The sequence below is a fragment of the Urocitellus parryii genome, unplaced genomic scaffold (assembly GCF_045843805.1).
Source record: "Urocitellus parryii isolate mUroPar1 unplaced genomic scaffold, mUroPar1.hap1 Scaffold_35, whole genome shotgun sequence".
NCBI lineage: Eukaryota > Metazoa > Chordata > Mammalia > Rodentia > Sciuridae > Urocitellus > Urocitellus parryii.
Window position 1 is genome coordinate 4183520 of NW_027553167.1, and position 18888 is coordinate 4202407.

General features: G+C 46.0%; 1 pseudogene; it reads right to left on the minus strand.

Annotated features, from left to right (window-relative positions):
* Positions 1 to 1241: 1241 nt before the first annotated feature.
* Positions 1242 to 17327, minus strand: LOC144252000 (C2 domain-containing protein 2-like; annotated as a pseudogene).
* Positions 17328 to 18888: the final 1561 nt, after the last annotated feature.

Consider the following 18888-nt stretch of genomic DNA (forward strand, 5'->3'; position numbering starts at 1 on the left):
ATAAGTTTTCAAGTTCTATGGATATGGGCGAAGGCAAATGCCTTCCTACATTTGCCAAAACATTTAAACTGATGTCATAATTTCTTTACCAAAAATCTTGCCTGTTGGGGCTGGGGTTATGGCTCAGTGGTAAAGCACTTGCCTAGCACAGGTGAGGTCCTGGGTTTGATCCTCACCACCATACAAACAAATAAATAAAATAAAGGTTAACCCCCCACACACTGAAAACAAACAAACAAAACTCTGTCTGTGTACCATCTCCCTGCCCTCAGGGCCAGGTGTACTTTTTAATTCTAAGAAGCAAACTAGTAGGAGAGGTGAGCATCCATTCTATTCATAGTGAGAGCCCAGAGGGGCACACCTCCCCATGGTCCAGACATAGGCCCCAAACATGTCCTGCTAGAGAGCTGTGTGGTAAAATCAAATCTCCAGTTGTCCCTCCTAGGCCCTGCTGAGCATGGTATTTCTCTTACAAGGAATTCTTCTCCTAACAGTTACCTCAATGCTTAGGTAGGGGCTGCAGGTCCCACTGGGATTCTGGTGCCAAATTGGACTTTGTAAGTTCTCTTTAGGGGAAGCCTCCAGCTGGAGACTCAAATTGTTCTTTCCCTTATAAAGACTAGATTGTTGGGGAAAATCACGCTGGAGCAGTGGGTATGTGTCTGTGGCCAGAATTCCTGCTCTGTCCTGGTAAGAGTGAGGAGTGGGTATGTGTCTGTGGCCAGAATTCCTGCTCTGTCCTGGTAAGAGTGCTGTCCCGGATGCCTGACCTCCAGCTGCAAAGAAGGAGACAGACAGCCCACATGGCATTCATGGTGCTCCTGTCTCAGTTTCTGGACAGTAGCTTCTTATTCAGCAGCTAAGTGAGGGTCACCCCCTTCTTCTGGGTGCCCTCATATAGCTACAGGAACATGAGGTCATTGTGTGACTGGCTCATGCCAGGATATTTCTGCTGGTGCTACTGGTGGAAATATAGCCTTGCACCCCTCCTTAAAGTTTCTCCTTTAGAATTCTTGGCAGTGCCTAGCTCTGAGATGCTCAGAGAGCTCTCAGACAGCTCATTCCCACCAAGCTTAAGTGGGGCTGGGCCACCTCATGCTGCCACCAGAGGATTCTTATCCAAGTTGAGGTGTCTACTACCTTCTTCTTGGGCTCCAGAGAAGCTGGATCAATTTCCACCAGTGGGGAAGAGGCCACAGCTGCCTCTGGGCAGCCAGATGGGGCATCCTGGTAGGCTCTTCCTAGTCCTGCATGAGGGCAGTGTTGTGGTCCTGAGAGAGCGAGGTGTTGGAGCTCCTTAAATGATGATAGTATACTTCTGTGATGACTTGAGTTTCAGATTTGAAGATTCAGTGAGCTGCTGAATGGCAACTTCAATGACCTGATCAAAGTGATTCAACCGCAGCAGTTCCATATCTGAAGAAGAGATGCACCATGGCACGAGATGGCCTGGATGAAGATGTCCTTCTTAATGACCTTCACCTTGATGGATGCCTTCAGGGAGACTCAGACCTCAGCCAGGACACCTTCCCCACATCATAGTAAGGCTTGGTCTTCACGGTAGTGAAAGTGGTGACCATGGTCCCCCATGGCATCACTGTGCAGTCCTTTTCTATCTTGGCAGCAGCTACAGGGAAGGGATTTGTCAGGATTTCAATTCATTGGGTTCTATGTAAGAAAACTCTGCAGTGATAGAGCCCAGTTCTGAGCTACTGAGGGTGGGCCCACTGATCAGAAAGAAGATCTACAGCCTGGAAGACTGCTTCTTGAACAAGTTCAGAGGACAGTGGTCAGGGACAGCAGACCTTCTGAGGACTGCCAGTCCTCTTTAATCTGCAGGTATAAATCCTTGGACTTTGTGTTCCACTCAAAGGTGAACTCTTCCTCCCAAATGAGGTGAGGAGTGTTCTCGGCTAGGGTGCTGGTGAACTGCTGGACAGTATCATTCATCTGGGAAATGCATACAGGCTTAACACTGCCCAAAGTACCAGGATCATTTAGCAGTGAGGTGTGGATGTTCTTCACCAGTGGCTTTAGTTCATGAGCCCTTGGAGGTTTAGGAGGACAGGATTCCTGAGCAGCAGATGAAGTGCACTGTAGATTCTGAGCCTACTCTATGTCTGTGGGCTTGGTGCTCAGAACCATGACAGAAAGATAGAACCCACAAAGTGGTTCAAAATATCCTTAAGGGTTTCAGATACTGCATTTGTCTCAACCACCTGGCCCTCCTCTGTTGCTCTCAGCTGGATCTTAATTGTCACTTTTGGCAAATGGATTCAGGACCACCTAATATGGATGTCTTCTCCCTCTTCTTTCATTTGTAGCTCCAGCTGTAGATGAACCAGAGACAGCTGCATGTCATACAGATGGTGTCCTGAGCCCACAACCCAGGTGCTGCCTTCCATGTGACAGGCCACCACCTTCTTCTGGGCTGACTGGACCACACTGGAGACTTCTCCAACTGCAACAATGGGGAGACCTGCAGGGGGCCTCCCTTTCCTTTTGGCCTCCTGGTTCAGGGCCATCACTTAGGCTACCTTCCACTGGTTCTTATAGCTGTTCAGCATCAGGATCCAAGAAAGCAATGTGTGGGACTCCCAGCACTCTTCAGGCTCTGCCAACTGCCAGGATGGGGGTCACATGCTGGCCAGGACACACCACATCTGGTTCAGGCCAATCATGACCAAGGCCACAACAAAGATCAACATCAATATGCCAGGAGCCTAGCAAGGCCATTATGTTGGTGCATATCCTTCCTGCCTTGCACGAATTTCCCAGGACACAGAGCCTATGGGTGGTGAGCTCAGGCATCCACTGGTGGCCATCCAGGGGCTGGAGGGAGGTCCACATGCCCAAGCCTGATTAGGCCAAGCCTGGCTTGGTGTGGAGCCATGAGGCCTGAGGCCACATGAGACAAGCAGGGAGGGAATACCTGGCTGAAGCCAGGTGGCCAAGGCCAGGTATTGCACCCCAAGCCCAACACACCTGGGAAAAGGGTACACAGAAGCAGACCTGGCAGAAGGAGCACCTGACTAGTGTATCTTTCTTCATTCTTTTATAAATTGAATTTCTGAAATATCATTGTTATTTATAATTCATTACTGATATTCAATGAAAAGCACCATCAAACTAACAACATCATTCTTTACAGAACTACAAAAATATCCTCAAAGAACAAAAGACCCCTGAATTGCAAAAACAATCCCGAGAAAAAAGAGAAATGTTGGAGACTTCATAACACTGAGTTTGAAAACATACCGCAGAGCCATAGTAACAAAAATAGCATGGTCAGATCATAAAAGCAGACATGTAGACCAATGAATTGAAATAGACAGCATAGAAGTGAACAGACACAGCTACAGCCATCTGATTCTTGACAAAGTAACAAAACCATGTGCTAGAGAAAAGACAGCCCCTTAACAAACAATCCTGGGAAAACTAAATATCCATATGTAGAAGATTGAAACTAGATTCCTATCTCTCACCTATGTCAACTCAAAATGGATCAAAAACCTTAACAAAATACCTGAAACTTTGAAAGGTATTGATCTTGCCCAGTCGGATGGCAATCATCAAGAATTCAAAAAAGAAAAAAAAAAGAAATGAATGCTGTTGAGGATGTGGGGGAATTGAAAACTCACACACTGTTGGTAAGAATTTAAATTAGTATAGCCATAGGGAAATCAGGATAGAGGTTCCTCGGGATACTAAATATAATACTACTTATGATCCAGATAGGGCATTCCTTGAAAGAATTAAAGTCAGCAAGCTATCCTACAGTTTATTGTTTCTTGTGAATTGCAGCACAAGAGACAAGTTATTAAATCAGACCAGGTGTATATGTCAATATATACATGGGTAAAGAAAATGTGATACACACACACACACACACACACACACACACACACACACATACACACAGAGTGGACATTATCCAGCCATAGAAAACAATAAAATCATGTAATTCCTAGAAAAATAAATGGAATAGAGACCATAATATTATGTAAAATAAGCCAGACACAGAAAGACACGTATTACACAATTTCCTTCATATGTGAAATCAAGGGATGAAAAAAGACATGAAAGTAGCAGAGACTTATTAGAGAAGATGAAGAAGAATGGGGGTGGTAGAGGATCATAGGCATGGGTATTACTCTTGACATACTCAGAATTAGAATTGCACACTTTGAAAGCACCCCTTGTTGAATTCTCTGCCTGGTGTTATATCCAGACTACAAAGCTTTTTTAACTCTTTAAAACACTGGTGCTCCAGGGTATTAGTCAAATTTTCGCCACCATAATAAATACCTGACATAACCAACCAATAAAGAGAAAAGGTGTATTCTGGCTCACAGTTTTGGAATTCATGATTTATTAGAACTATTTTTTTTGTCACTGGTGTTTGACAAATTATTGCAAAAGGAGGGCATGACCAAGCAAAACTACTAGTCTCAAGCCAGGAAGAAAAGAGAGAGAGGCAGGGAATGGGGGTCTTAAATATCCTCTAAGAGGACACTACTGATAACTTAAAGATTTCCTACTGGCTCTAATATCTAACAGATTACATCAGTTCCCAAGAGCACCACACTGGGAACCAAGCCTTTACCTAATGGACTTTTCTAGGACATTCCAGATCCCAACTCTAATATATCCAAAGTATAACTCTACCTGTATAGTGTGCAATTATCACACACTATAAAGTCCAACACCCACAAAAAAGAAGAAAAAAACCCCAGCAAACTAGCATCCTCCAAGGATCATCAATCTCTGGTGAACACCTCCTAGACTCTTTCCTTCCTTGATCCAGGAACTCACTTGATGCTAGAAACAAATATTATGACATCTTGGGTGAGACACAGGTTGAGTCCACACCTCCAGGCCCTTGATATCATGAAGGTGAGAAACCACTCTTGCCTCTTCCACAGTCAACGTTTCCCTTGGTCTCCTGTGACTCCAGGGCCAACTCCATTGGCAAGGTTGTCAGTTTCCCAGAAGGACTTTATTGGAAAGGTCCAGGAGAAAAGGTGATTTAAAAATTGTCAGTTCCCACCCTGCAGAATCTCCTCCCTGATTCCTCACCTGCAGAGATGCACAAGGCCAGGGCAAAAATTTCACTGGTTAGCAGCCATGAGCCCTCAGTGGTCCCTCCAACTACACAGGAGGACCAGCTACCTTCTCAGCCTTACACTTACAGTCTTTTGGGCAGAACCCAGCACAGTAGGATTATTATGAGAATTTCAAGAGGCAGCCTCAAGCCCAGTCCAGGCTTGGCAAAACACAGGTATAAGCCATGAGAAAACTGTGGAGGTGTAGTCTCAGGAGACCCCTGCAATGGTATGGCGATATTGGAAATCAAAGTATGCTCCCAGACTTCAAGATCTGAAGAGAACAGGAAGACAGAGGTGAAGAAGGAACCTCCAATGGGAAGTGACAGTCCCACCCCTCCCTACCAGAGAAATGTTATATCCTCCAGAAAACTGTATTGAGTAAAGAAAGAATCACTTTCTGCAGTCGCTACACTCCAATAAAAAAGGCAGAGGGTAGGAAGATTCCTCGCCACTGCCCAGATCCAGTATCAGTCACAAACAGACTGTGAATGGATAATGGGACATTATCATGACATTACATCATGACAGTTGTTCAATGAATCCTGGTGGACAAGTTGGGGCATCAGCATGGAAGTGGTCCTCCAGAGTTAAACTGACATGAAGAGGAACCCCAGACCCTTGTAGTAAGCAGTATTGTCATCAGAGGGCTCCTTTCTACACAAAGCAAAAGAGAATGATGACTGATATGGCCTGTAGTCACCATGCCAGCCCCAAGGGCCACAACCTTCCTATTAAGAACAGGTAAATCAGGGAGATTAGGATGGCAATCAGGCCTTGCTGCTCAGGGAGCAACCGGCCACTCCCTGCCAGCATTGGCCAAGTGGGGCAGGCATCCCAGGCCACCTCCATCATTACCCAACATACTGTCATAAAAAAAGGTTTTATCTGGTCAAAAATATCATATTTTTTAGTTTACATGTTAAGAAAGAAAAGTTTTCTTTCAGAAAAAATATCAGTCCATACAGACAATGACTATTTTGCCTCATGCACACTCTATGTTCTCATGGCTTCTTCCTATGGAGACCTCTATTGCTTTCTATAAATTTTTTTTTCTCAATAGAGATAGTGGCATATGTCTATGCCATGTTGAGTCATAGGGGAGGGGCCAACACCCTTGTTTCCCCTTCTAGGTAGAACTATTTGTGCAGTAACAGTCCAATGCTGTGACATGGTAAGTTCAGAGTGAAATGTTTGAGAAAAATATTACACGTTTTAATCAAGGAAGAAGGTAGAGTGGCATGGGGTAATCTTAAGTGGTACCATAGCCAGAAAGCTCATGTCCTTCCAGTGCAAACCACCAGCTTGAGGTATGGGACATCAGGGGCTGAGTTGTTCACCCCATTCCACCATAGGTGTCCCTCTGCACTGGCTCCCAGACCACAGGTCTTGAGAAGCCCCTTTAGTTATGACACAAATGCAAAAGAAAGCAAATCCTTCAAGCAGAAAAGATAGATTTCTGAAGGGTATATTAATAAGCCTATACACCACTGGTTCTTGAATTACAGAAAGGATGAGTTGAGAAATGGTGAAAAAGCCAGGACTAGGGCACTCTGCTTATGACGTGTAGACTAGTGATATTTATACATACATACCTCTAGTAATGCTCCCTGGAAGAATTTGGGACTTAAATGGACCTGGGGTCATGGAGCAGTAATCCTTGACTGTCCCATAGACTTCCAGGGGAAAAGGCAATCAGACATGATCTGTACCTACAGGGGAAGTGACCTACTCAAAATTTTGGAATTTCCTGTGTAGGGGAACAGATCAGGACTGGTCCCTTTGGGGCCTTGCTCTGCTTGCAGTCCAGATTTTCTCTTCTCAGAGCCTGTCCACATGGGAAAGCAGAAAATCATCAAAGCAGGGAGAGGATCCATTTCTCTAGTGTATTCCATGTTGTGCCACATAGTGACAAGTGGGCATTGTTCCATGGGCCTCATTCATTCCCTGGTGGGGAGTCCTGCTCCAGGAGGCACCACTGAATCAGAAAACATAGCATGAGTTCTACTCACATGCCTATCAAGATCCTCCCTGTACCTGAAACAGAGTGGCCCTCAGGGTGAGGGTATAGCCACGTCAGGCCTTTTATGAGCCTTTCACTCTTCTTTTCAGAGTAAAAGTAGATATATCCCCAAGCCAGGCACTGCTGGGTCCTCATGGACCCAAGTGGAAAAATGATGTTAAAGGACTGTTTTCTGTAATCCAGCTTTGACTGTGAACAAGCTGAACTCATGGAGGTCTTCAAAACTGACTTTGTTCTCTACACACTGCATAGGCACACCTTCTCCAGTCCTTGGGTGAAATCTAGGGGCCCCATGGCTTATCTGCTTATGTTCAGATAAGGAAATATCCACTGATTCTCTACAGGGATGGAATGAGATCTGGTTGCAGTAATTATACTGCCAGTCCCAGGCTTATAGTCAAAACAGGACACTGCATTGAAACATGAAGTTTCTATCTCAGAAACAGCCAGTCTTGCCAGAATCCTGCAGAGTCTAGCCAGCAAGTAGCAAATATACTTCTCCCTTTACATTTGGTACATCTACCTCTTCCAGCAGACCAGCCTAGTGATCTTGTCTTCTGACCACTTCAAGTTCAATATCTACCCTAGAGTAAAAGAACAAGAAAATATCACTTGATGGGTGCTCTCTTCCCTGTGTCCACAAGGATTCTATCTGGATTAGACATGCATTCAGAGGGGACTCCTTCATTGGCATTCCCTGTGGTTTCCTGGGCCTCATTCCTGTATTTCCTCTGTCAAATCCTCACAGTTTTCCCCTGGACTGTCTCATCAAGTAGTATTCTTGCTGTCACCCTCTCCCTCCCCTCCCCAGGGCTCTCAAGCTTTGGTTTAACTTTGAAACCTGTGGTGGGAAAGCAGTTATTCCCAAGGCAGCCTCTTCTTTGTTTCTGGGTATTGCAGCTCTCTACTCCTAGATGGCTCAAAGATGGTCAGAAAATAGTCTTTGACTCCCATCAAATGCCAGAAGGAAGGCAGCCAGGTTCTCATGCTGGTTCCTAGATGGGAATTGTTTTAAGAAAAATGAGAAAACTTAATTTAGCAAAACTTGCCTAAAGAAAGACAAGGAAAAAGAAAAAAAGGTTCTAGAACCAGGTTGTACTTGGGACCCAAGACGATTAACCCTACCACCTCTGCAGATTACACTCACCACCAGAGAAAAGGAAGTGCCATATCAGAAATCATCTGATTGGCTGCAGTCAGCATTTCTGACTATATGTGTATGGTCAGATTAGTCCATAGCACATGATTGTCTAAGCTGCACTGCTGTGATTGGCAGAGTCTTAGTTGCTTGGTTACAAGTGAATTCCTACCATTATGTTAGCTTATAGTTTATTTGATGTTACAGTGCACCATAAACAGAGTCTATTTTGGGATAAACTTTATTACCCAAGTGTGGTGACAGTTATAGGACAAATTTATTTTAGAATTAGCCCCATTTTGTCCACCATTAGTGTGGAAATTGAAACTATCTTCACAATTGGCACAAACAATCTGCTTAATTTCAGGACAGAGTTTACAATTGCACAATGGCAAATTAGTTAGATGAGCCATGCATATTGGTGCATGCCTATAATCCTAGTGAGTAGGAAGTTTAGAAGGATCACGAGTTACAGGGCAGCCTCAGCAACTTAGAGACTGGAAGCAGTTTCACAACATCCTAATAAGAAATTTTAAAAAAGGACCTGGCTATGGCTCTGTGGTAAAGCATGCCTTGGTTCAATCTCCAGTACTGTCACCCCCAAAATGTTAGATGGATTTAAGTTTTACATTTTTGTTATGCCTACCATAACAAGACCACTGGATTTGCCAAGATAGCAGTGGATGAGTATATAAATTGAGAACAACAAAGAGGAACATATTAGGAGGAAAAAGACAGTAATACATTGTTTAACAGACTACTCCATGATCCAAATGAATCAAGGCCAACAATTAAAGGTTCAGCCATTAGAGGTGTTTCTGAAATAGGATAGAAGAAATATAGGTAGGTAGAAAGGAGAAGAACAGAGAAGGGAAAGAAACTCTAATATTAAATGATAAGCTTTACAAACACCATCATTTTTATTCCCAAAGTTTGGTTTCCTCTGGACATAAACTTGTTTAAAGTTCCTAAACTTTCTTCCCTCATGAGGTAAACACATGCTCCCATGAGGTGTTGCCCTCACTAGAGGCCCAACACTATGGGGTCACTCTATCTTGGGCTGGAACCTTTAGAACCATGAGCCAATAAACTTTTCTAATTTGTCTTCCCTTATGTCTGATGTTGTAGAACATCTTCTCATGTATGTTTGATATTCTTACACCATTTTTATTAAGTGTCTGCTCTGTTTGGGGAGAATCACATGTTGAGTTTTCCAATCATGGACACAGATATCTCTCCACTTATTTACATTTTCTTGATTCTTGCGTTCAAATTAACATGGTTCTTTTTACATGTTGATAGGGTTTGTGTGTGTTTATGTGTGTGTTTAATTCCTAGAGATTTCTGTGAGAACAGTCAAATACACACACACACACACACAAATGTAAATATATATGTATTCTTAAGTAGAATTTTCTTTATTTCTAATCTGTGTACATTTACTTAATTTATTACTTAATGGCACTGGTTAGGACTTCCATTATGCCAGAATTGTTGAATACAAGTAATGAGGTTGGATAGCTTTGTCTTTTTCTCAATATCAGGAGGAAATAATTCATTTTTTCCTATTAATTACAATGCTTGCTTTGTTTTGTGTAGATATTCTTTCTTGAGCTACGGAAGTTCTATTGCTGTTTTGCTAAGTATTTTATTATTAATGCTAGCATGATATAAATTATTATGCTGCATTAGTTATGATAGTTCAAATTAATCATATCTAAAAACTGGATTCAGAAAAAACCTTGACATGTGATTTTCATTTTCTAGACTGTTAAACACAGCATCCAGAAACACCAGGACCTTCTCCCAGAGCAAGCCCTTATACAGGGCCCTGTAGAAGATCTGAGTCCCACAAGCCCCACTAGGACCTGCCTGTCTCAGAGGACAGTATGGCCACAGTGGCCTTGGTGGACACTCTATTGTGGCCCCTTCTCTGATTCAGATGCCATTGGAGGGTTCTGGGCAGAAGACTGACATGATGAGACTTTGTTCATGCTGGTGTTAAGAACAAGCCTGAGTGAGAAGAGACAGAGGCAGACAGAACATTTCAAGAATGGAACAACAATCCAGGTCAGGGACCAATGGAGGTGGTGAGATGTGGTCAGATTCTGGATCCCTCCTTGACAGATGTACTAAAAATATTGTATGAAATCAGTGAATGAATTTAGTGATTAATAAATTATTCATATTCATTTCCGTAAAGCTATTAGGTTGAACCATGTTAAATTCTTGGATTTTTTTAACCTGCACAAGGGTATTTTTCTATGCTTCATCTTGTATACCCTGGAGTAAGTGACTGCATTGTAATTGTTAGGAATTAAGAGTTACTAGTTTCTACACAGATATGGGACATCAGAAAGATAAACTAGACAAGAAGGTAGTTCTCCATAAATCAAAAATGCATATGTTATTAAGTATACAATAAAAACTACAAACATCTTAAGAGGTATAGAAAAATCTTATTAATCCTTCCAATGCTATTTAGCTATCAAATATTCTTATAAGATAGGAAAGTTAAAATTATTAAAACTTTTAACCTCTTTTAAATTGTTAATAAAGTAACGAGCAGTGCATATAGTGTTATTAAAACTAGGAGATGAATACCTGAAATTAAAAGAAATGGCTTTATTGAATTAATGCATTGGACTAAATAAGTAAACCCCTGTGATTCCTGCTAAACAGAAGCACACAAACAGAATATAAGAAGCATATCAATTTCTGGTTTGTTATATATCAGCTGGTCAGCAAGCTAAAAGGTACCACCAGACTATGGGAGTCAATTCTGGAAACTTATTTTATTACAACTCTGGGAATAACCTGGCAAATTAATTACCTAGTTGTAAGTCTTACTTGTTAGTTTCTGTGATTGCCATTTTGATAAAACATCTTAGAGGAAAAATATGTATATTAGTCATTCATTGAGGATACTTGAATACTGAGGAACCACAGAAAAGCAGCACTTTCTAACAATGTAAGAAAAATTGCAACTTAATTGGTCTTTGACATTAACAATGCATATACAGAGTTCTGAAAATACATATGCAAATCATAATGCTTGTTGTATATAATAACACAGATTTTTTAACAGGTTTATTGTTTGTAAAGTACTTTTGTAACTCTGAGGGAGTTTTCAACAATTTTTAAAAATTTTTCTCAGTATAAGTCATTCTCAACTGCTCATATTTTATGCAGGATACTAATTGCCATATTTTATGCAGGATACTAATTGTCATACTTTATGCAGTAAGAGAATTTCCAAACACATTTTCTTTATGTTTTTAGTTTCTAGTGCTCTAGAAATAATTATTACCCTTCATTGTTTTAAAGGACATTTTTTGGTGGTAAAATGGAATTTTGTCTACTTTGTGCTACTGAGAAAGCTAGAGGGGAAAAATGCTAGGTCAAATTTCATAATTCACAATTGTTCCAGTGAAAAAGGGGCTGGAACCACATAATTATCAGACAGGGAGGGTGGGGGTCGGCGTGGGGGTGGGCTTGGGGGTGGCAGCCAGGGGGTCGGGTGGCGACTTCAGCGGCCTAGCGTTGCCGCTGCCGCCTGGTTCCCGCCCCAGCCTCGTTCCCGCCGCAGCCTCGTTCCCGCCGACCATTAGCCCCGCCACAACTGAGGTCGGCTTTGAGGGCAGCTTCATTCCTGCCAGGAAGTGGGCAGCGGGAATGGTGTACACGTGGGCTTCAGCCGGGCAGGGCCAGCAGCTTCAATCCCGCTGCGAGGTAAGGCGTGGGGCTGGGGTCCACAGTGGGGGGCAGTAGGGGCGGTGGCAGCTTCCTTCAGGCGGCAAGGCTGGGGTCCTGGGGGGTGGGCAGTTAATGGTGGGGGTCGTCGTGGGGGTGGCAGCCAGGGGGGCGGGTGGCAGCGGGGGGGGAGGGTGTCGGGGGGGGGGAGGGTGTCGGGGGGGGAGGGTGGCGGGGGGGAGGAGGGTGGCGGGGGGGGAGGAGGGTGGCGGGGGGGAGGGTGGCGGGGGGGAGGGTGGCGGGGGGGAGGGTGGCGGGGGGGGAGGGTGGCGGGGGGGGGAGGGTGGCGGGGGGGGAGGGTGGCGGGGGGGGGGAGGGTGGCGGGGGGGGGAGGGTGGCGGGGGGGGAGGGTGGCGGGGGGGGGGGAGGGTGGCAGCCAGGGGGGCTGGTGGCAGCGAGGGGAGCGGGTGGCGACTTCAGCGGCCTCGCGTTCCCGCCGCCGCCGCCGCCGCCGCCGCAGCCTCGTTCCCACCGCCGCCGCAGCCACCGCCGCAGCCTCGTTGCCGCAGCCGCCGCCGCAGCCTCGTTCCCGCCGCCGCCGCCGCCGCCGCAGCCTCGTTCCAGCCGCCGCCGCCACAGCCTCGTTCCCGCCGCCGGAGCCTCGTTCCCGCCGACGGTTAGCCCCGCCGCAACTGACGTCGGCTGTGGTAGCGGCGGCAGCAGCTTCGTTCCTGCCGGGAACTAGGGCAGCCGGGATGGTGTCCACGGGGGCTTCAGCCAGGGCAGGGCCCTCAGCTTCATTCCCGCTGCGAGGTAAGGCGCGGGGCTGGGGTCCACAGTGGTGGGCAGTAGGGGCGGGTGGCAGCCAGGGGGGCGGGTGGCAGCCAGGGGGGCGGGTGGCGACTTCAGCGGCCTCGCGTTGCCGCGGCCGCCGCTTGGTTCCCGCGACCGCCGCCTGGTTCCCGCCGCCGCCGCCGCCTGGTTCCCGCCGCCGCGGCGGCCGCCTCGTTCCCGCCGCCGCCGCCGCCGCCGCAGCCTCGTTCCCGCCGCGGCCGCCGCCTGGTTCCCGCCCCCGCCGCGGCCGGCGCCTGGTTCCCGCCGCCGCCGCCGCCGCCGCCGCCCCCTGGTTCCCGCCGCCGCCGCCGCCGCAGCCTCGTTCCCGCCGCAGCCGCCGCAGCCTCGTTCCCGCCGCCGCAGCCTCGTTCCCGCCGACCGTTAGCCCCGCCGCAACTGACAGTCGGCTGTGGTAGCGGCGGCAGCAGCTTCGTTCCTGCCGGGAACTAGGGCAGCCGGGATGGTGTCCACGTGGGCTTCAGCCAGGGCAGGGCGGCAGCTTCATTCCCGCTGCTAGGTAAGGCGCGGGGCTGGGGTCCACAGTGGTGGGCAGTAGGGGCGGGTGGCAGCCAGGGGGCGGGTGGCAGCCAGGGGGGCGGGTGGCAGCCAGGGGGGCGGGTGGCAACTTCAGCGGCCTCGCGTTCCCGCGGCCGCCGCCTGGTTCCCGCGGCCGCCGCCGCCTTGTTCCCGCCGCCGCCGCCTGGTTCCCGCCGCCGCCGCCGCGGCCACCGCCTGGTTCCCGTCGCCGCCGCCTGGTTCCCGCCCCCGCCGCGGCGGTCGCCTGGTTCCCGCCGCCGCCGCCGCCGCCTCGTTGCTGCCGCCGCCGCCGCCGCCGCCGCCGCCGCGGCGGCTGCCTCGTTCCCGCCACCGCCGCCGCAGCCTCGTTCCCGCCGCAGCCGCCGCAGCCTCGTTCCCGCCGACCGTTAGCCCCGCCGCAACTGACAGTCGGCTGTGGTAGCGGCGGCAGCAGCTTCGTTCCTGCTGGGAACTAGGGCAGCCGGGATGGTGTCCACGTGGGCTTCAGCCAGGGCAGGGCCGGCAGCTTCATTCCCGCTGCGAGGTAAGGCGCGGGGCTGGGGTCCACAGTGGGAGGCAGTAGGGGTGGTGGCAGCCAGGGGGGCGGGTGGCAGCCAGGGGGGCGGGTGGCAGCCAGGGGGGCGGGTGGCGACTTCAGCGGCCTCGCGTTCCCGCGGCCGCCGCCTGGTTCCCGCGGCCGCCGCCTGGTTCCCGCGGCCGCCGCCGCCTGGTTCCCGCCGCCGCCGCCGCCGCCGCCGCCTCGTTCCCGCCGCTGCCTTGGCCGCCGCCTGGTTCCCGCCACCGCCGCCGCCGCCGCCTCGTTCCCGCCGCCCCCGCGGCCGCCGCCTGGTTCCCGCCGCCGCCGCCACCGGGGCTGCCGCCTCGTTGCCGCCGCCGCCGCCGCCGCGGTGGCCGCCTCGTTCCCGCCGCTGCCGCAGCCTCGTTCCCGCGGACCATTAGCCCCGCCGCAACTGACCTCGGCTGTGGTAGCGGTGGCAGCAGCTTCGTTCCTGCCGGGAACTAGGGCAGCGGGGATGGTGTCCACGTGGGCTTCAGCCAGGGCAGGGCCGGCAGCTTCATTCCCACTGTGAGGTAAGGCGCGGGGCTGGGGTCCACAGTGGGGGGCAGTATGGGCGGTGGCAGCTTCATTCAGGCGGCAAGGTAGGAAGGCAGGGCTGGGGTCCTGGGGAGTGGGCAGTTAGGCAGCTGCAGCGGCATCCAGGTTCACACCAGGCGTCCACGCCACCGGTGTCCCCGAGCTGCGGGGCCTTTTGGCTGCTCCTATTACTTGGTGGCTGGGGTGGCGAGCTGTCCCTGTGCGGCCTTCCCCACAAAGGGCCCCGGAGCTGCGTGGACGCTGGCAGCAGCAGCGGCAGTCCCTCACCTATGAGGGCGCAGACATTTGTTGCAGTTCTTGGGGCTGTGTTGTTTTTCCTTGGGCTTTTACCCTTCTTTTCGTTAATTTTGGATAAAATGTCCCCCGTGATGTAAAGATTGAGCAAGGAACCTTGGTGATGTGGGGAGCTTTGCCGAAAGTGCAGTTTGGATTCTGCTTTTCCCATGAGGGCAGCTGGATGAATCCTCACTGCTGGCTGTGGAAAAGGCTAGGGAAGCTTGTTAGTTGAGTTTTAAATTTCCCAGTGTTGTGTTTAAAGGTTTTATGTGCATAGAAGAGGAATGTTCACCTTAAATAAGCATATGAGCGGTTAACAGGGAATATTTTCCTCTGGGAAAGGGAATTTGGTAGCTCTGACCCATGTCAGTCTGTGAATATTTAGACGTGTAGTGACTTTTTAACATTTTTCATAAAAATCGGTTATTTACAGTTATGTTGTTAATACTCCTTGCCTTAAGTTCCCCGGCAAATCTTTTTCATGCCTTCTGAGAAAGTAGACAATTCATAGATTATCCAAGGAATGGAAAAAAATGTGAGTGGGTGATTTTGGACAATCCCTGAGAGCTGGCATTGTAAGATTCATCCTATCCCCAGTAACATTTTCATACAATAAATGTGAACACTTTTGAAGCCTTTTTATAGAGATACAATTTGGGAATGATATAAGATAAGGAAAAGCTGTTGATTGATTTCTTAGATTAACATTTCTCCTCTCTTCTCTTTCCTCTTTAAAAAAGTTTTCCAAGTGATAACTTCATCAAATGGCCAGTGATAAGCAAATGTCCGATGATGACAGCCCCAGCACCAGCAGTGGCAGTTCAGATTCGGACCAGCAAGACCCTGCTGCTCCAGAGCCTGAAGATCATGAAGAAAGAACCTTCTGCCACCCAGCAGAAGAAAAGCACCAAACTCTCTAGCAAAACCACTTCTAAGTTATCCACTAGTGCTAAAAGGTAACATTGTCAGGTTGTCTTTCAAGCAATTGGATGCTTTTATTTTTACATCAAGAACAATACTCCAGAAATACTTCATGACCAATTTTATTTGTACTTGAATGAATTGTCATCCTTTAGGGAGCATGAAAACGTCCTCACTAAAATTATGCTTCTTAGCAAACTTATTCTGTACTTTGGTAGTTTCAGCAAGAGTCCTAGAGACTGAATTCTCATCCTGACAGTTTAAGGAGTTGGCAAGGAAAATTTGTGAAACTGAATTGGATGATACATTGGGGATGTTTCCTTTTGTGAGTTATACTCTTGAGTGAAATTAGCACATGTCCACGTGGGTGTCAGTCCAGGCATCTGTGGTGGCAACTTCATAAAAGGAAATGTGTCACTTTTCATGAAAGGAAATGATCAAAAAAGTTTATATTTGCTAAAAAATGTTGAATGTCAGGCCTTGGGTTTTTTTGAAAGCAGATTTTAAATTTGCTTAGTTTTACGAACAAGTCTTTAAATCCTGCATAATAGGTATAAATTTTTTTGTAGTTATAGTTATCCCTCCTTGTTCTTGTGAGAACAAATAAAACAGAAAAGTAGCCATTAACAATCTCAGGTGTCACTTTGCTGTTAAAACTTTGCACATCTTTAAAACTCGTGGATGTTCTTGATATAGTAGTGAAAATCAACAGCAGGAAAAAACATTTTGTTGGTTATAAGTGAAAGATTATTTGTTTCCTGCTGACTTTTATTTTCTATGATGGCAAAAAAAATCCATCAATGGGACTCCATCAGTGATAGTGGTTGTATTGATTAGAACTCTTGTATCAAACATAAAGTGTACCTATAGCATTACCTAATGTTGATGTTTTGTTGTTTTTCATTGATCACAACTAAAAGAAAAAGGAAATATAAAAACTGATCAATTATTGCATTTTATATTGATTCATGTTCTTATTTTTCTATACATTTTCACAGTCATTGCACCATTAATCAAACACTAATGAACTTGAGAATATTATATTGAATAGCAGCAGTCTTTGAAATAATTTAAAATTCTTCTCAATGTGCTGTAATCTTGTGGAGAGAACATTAAACAACTTTTGAAAACATTTTAAATTTCAAGAAAATCAGAGAAATGCTCTTTTTCCCCTTACCTCAAGGCCCTCTTTCCTCCAAGAGTATGAAATTTAAATTTACGTGCTGTACCTAAGATCAGAGAAAAGAAATGGTTAAGTAAGATTGCTAAAATAGTCCTTGGAAGTTTTTCATTGGTAAAGGTATTTGTAAATTTTAAACTTTTTTTAAACAGATAAAATATTGACAAAACTATTAATGTGCTCTTGCAATAGCTTTCTAATTTTTACCACAGTAAAAGTGGATTGAAGTCATTGTCAAAAATATTCTAGTGCTTTTCCTCCTTCCGTTTTGTCTCATTTGCATAAAAGCTTGAAAAGAGAATTTCTTTGGTAAAAAGAGTTTTAAAATAGATTTTATATCCTTTTGTTGAGTAGTAGTGGAGGACTTTCTCAAATCAGGTGTAAATGACTTACCTTTTACAGTAGCAAGTGAGAAAAAAGCTGCAATTTTCTGTTAAGGAGTTTGGGTTATGCCTCTGAGAACAAAGAGGAAGCAGCCATGTTAGCATTACTGAAGGCAAAACCATCCTTGCAGTTACCTGCATGATGGTAGAGGGCATTCTGATTTTCTGGTTATTCTGTAGACTGTCTCAAATCCTTTTTGTCTGTTCCCATTTCACTAACAGAATTCAGAAGGAGCTAGCTGAAATAACCCTTAACCCTCTCCTAACTGCAGGTAAGAAACAAATTTTGTTATTTTGATTTCTAAATTGTGGAACGATATCAGGAGATGAATGTATTATCCTTGTATGTATGTGCAGCAGAAGAGGCTAGCTAGCTATGTTTGCTTCCTTAAAGCTTTGCAAGTGCTTTAAACAAAAATTGCCTAGGTGAATTAAATTAAATTAGGGGAAAATACTCTTTAGCATGTATCATATATTCTGTATTTATGAATATACTGATCTTGTGCTTCTTGCTGAGATTTGTTTGAGTGGTGTTGATTTTTCTGTTGTTTTTCTGTGGAATACATTTATTCACAAGTATTTTGTAGAAACCTGTAAGGTTTTAAATTTTAAAGTTAGTGCTTGTGTGCAATCTGAACTGATTTTCCAAATTTAGAAATTGTTGAATATGGTGTTACAAAATGTAAAAGCATTAAACAGGAGTATAGTTGTTTCTGTTTGATTTATTCAGTAACTTGCCTAAAGGACAAATTTTATGTGCTAAGCTATGGTTGTAGTGTCACCGCTGTTGACCAGTGACGAGTTCTTGCTTCCCCAATGTTGAAGAATAACACCAAAGAAGCACGCCGAGGCAAGGTCAGAGTAGAAATTAGAAGTTTATTAAAGGACAGCAGAAAAGACTTCTCCCAGGGGAAGAAGGGGACCCAAGAGGTGGAATCCCTGGAAGTGAGGTTGTTTCCCCTTTTTATAATTGTGGTGATGGAATGTAGGTTGGAAGGCCTGAGGGGTGGGACACAGGTGGTCCAAAGAAGTAGTCTGAGCAGGAAGGACTTCATTAACACTTCTTTGAGGTGGACTTTGGCCTAGGGCCTTTTCGGACTTCATTAACATTCCATGAGTTGTCCTGTGTTTTCCCTGAGTCATTCCCAGCATGGCCTCCATTTTAGATTTCACTCGATATTAGACCTGATTTACCTAACTACACTGACTACCTAACTTTTAATCTGGCTTCAGTAGTTGTTATTGTCTAGAAAACACATTGTTGGAATTATTTACATTTTAAGCAAATATCCTAATGACTTGGGAAAATTCTTAGCAGTAAATTAATAGGAATTGTGAGAAGAATCAAATTCAGTGGAACTCAGAATTTAAGATTGGTTGACAAATTGTATTAAAAATAGCTGGTTGATTTTTTTTTCATTTGTGTCTTATATAGTGTTCTGTTTATTTTTGAATGGTGACTGTATGGTTGACAAAATTTATCAAATTTAGAGAGCAATATTATAAATAAATTGCATAGAAGTATGTGCTCAAGAATGAGAGGGGAAGGGATGCTAGAATTAAGGCAGTGTTATGATTTGATATAAAAAATATTTTGGTGTTTAACCTGTGTTTTTGCTACAAATTGTGTTTGCTCATGTTGATCAGCACCATCTCTGAAGTCTACTTGAGACATACATAATAAGGAAAACTCCATTTGCTA